Source organism: Solanum verrucosum, unplaced genomic scaffold (genome assembly GCF_900185275.1).
Source record: "Solanum verrucosum unplaced genomic scaffold, falcon-dt-bn FXZP01000091.1, whole genome shotgun sequence".
Classification (NCBI taxonomy): domain Eukaryota; kingdom Viridiplantae; phylum Streptophyta; class Magnoliopsida; order Solanales; family Solanaceae; genus Solanum; species Solanum verrucosum.
In genome coordinates this window covers 226308-228415 of record NW_026020358.1, presented here as the reverse complement: position 1 = coordinate 228415, position 2108 = coordinate 226308, and the positions used below count along the sequence as shown (strand labels likewise).

The 2108-nt window shown below is 35.6% G+C and overlaps 1 non-coding gene across 1 annotated transcript; it reads right to left on the bottom strand.

Annotated features, from left to right (window-relative positions):
• Positions 1 to 458: 458 nt before the first annotated feature.
• On the bottom strand, positions 459 to 531 carry TRNAV-UAC (transfer RNA valine (anticodon UAC)). Its single transcript has one exon. It is a non-coding gene; the product is annotated as a tRNA-Val (tRNA).
• Positions 532 to 2108: the final 1577 nt, after the last annotated feature.

Below are 2108 nucleotides of genomic sequence, written 5' to 3'. Positions count from 1 at the left end.
AAGCTCATGGCCTCTCTAGTTGGGCCAAATGAACAACAGAGCCCAAAAACATTTGCTTCTCTAGATATATACAAATACAAACACATCCAAATGCAAACCTGCTTTTCACCTTTTCAATAATTTGAAAATTTTCACAACACAAAGTGAACCAACTGATTTCTAAACAAAAGAATATTTCACTATCTGTTGATCCTGAAGTATTATATATAAAACACTATGAGAGGTAGAGGTGAGATAGGGAATGTGTTGGAGGATCGGAACGAGTGGAAGGCTAGTTATAGGTCTTGTTTTCTCTAATTTCATTAGAGAAATCATCGTGCGATCCTAGAAAAATTTGATCAATCAAAAATGAAGAAAATTGAAAAATATTTTTTCGAACCAAAAATACCCTTGACATAATATTAGTAACCTTGAGAAAGGGGGAGTAAAGTCGAGGAGAAATAAAAATAAAAATAGAGTGTTGCTGCCCAGGATCGAACTGGGGACCTTCAGTGTGTAAGACTGACGTGATAACCACTACACCACAGCAACTTTTATGTGTATAAATGTTACATCTTATTATATAGGCCAAACACATATACAGCCCCTCAAACTTGCCCTCATTTTTCATTTTGGCACTCCAACTTAGCCTTGTTCAATTTTAACCCTTAAACTCCATTTTTTCTGTACTATTTAAACACTTATACTATTTTTTATGATTTGGTTTTACAATTGCAATTTCTTATTTTAAAAAAATAGACGTGTGCCTGTTAATTAAAAAAATTAAACATTCGCGACCGAAAATAAAAATTTTCAAATAATAATATTATTTTTTGATATTTCTCTGTATTTTTGCATGAAAATAAATTGACGAAAGTTCTTTGATTTTCTTTCTTAAACATTCAATCAAATTAAATAACACTACTTATTTATTTTTTCTTATCATCTAGACTTTTGAATTGCGAGGTACCATTACGAGCTCAATATATACAAGTGTTATTCCATGAAATAACTCAAATTTCAAATCATTCACTTGCTTTAACTACTCATGCTGTGGATGTAGGAGCATCAACTCCGTTCCTGTGGGCTTTTGATGTGATTCGCTACGCTTGCCTGCGCCTATCGGCTTCTATCTAAATTTAACGCAAATACTCACTTTTAATTTTTAATATAAATCAATACAAATAAAAAAATCCATCTGCAAAAAGACTCGACTGACTTTGTTAATAACACTACTAAAAAAAGACTCTTGTTCATTGCTAATAACACTGCTAAACAATGTTAAAACTCGACTGACTTTGTTAGGTCATCGGTGATTTTAAAGAAAGAAAGCCAACACAATTTCGTCGGTTATTTTTCACACAAAAATACATAACACTCTTAAAAAGAAATTATTATTTTTTAAAAAGAATTACTTTTTGTTAATTTTTAATTTTTTTAACTAAAATTAAATGACACATGTCGATTTAAAATAAGAAGTTGCAATTGAAGTGTCACGCCCCAGATTCAAGGGCGCAACTAGCTCCTAATGCCAAAACTTAGGCTCGAGCCGACCCTGCTGAACCATTTGTTACTAGCGCATGGCTGCCACAAACAGTCAAGAAAACAAACAAGTATATCTCGGCTTAAAATTAAGCCATCGGCCGGCAAGGCCCCTGTAAACAGATCCATAAAAGAAACAGCTACTCCCAATAGTTCATATAAAGAAATAGTCAACTAGCACAGAAGTCCTGATTGGGTCGTCGAGGCCACCATGATCTCTATACCGAAAATGAAAACAGGTATAACAAGACAATGCATCACACAACTAACAAGCTTCAGCAAACCAACAAACTAGGCCAGCATGGCCATAACGTAGCTATACACCTCACACACTAGTCTGCAAGCCTTTAAGAGTAGTAAAGATTAGCGGGACAGGGCCCCAGCCTACCCATAAAGATATATACAACAAAAGGTAACAAACCTCCCAACTCTGGCAGCTCCGGAGGAAAGGGGCTAGCCAACCGGATAAAAGTCAATCCTGCTGCTGAGGAGGTCCACTCGGTCGTCTATCAGGACTTGCATGCATGAATGCAGCACCCCCAAGGCAATGGGGCGTCAGTACAAAATAATGTACAGAGTATGAAAGG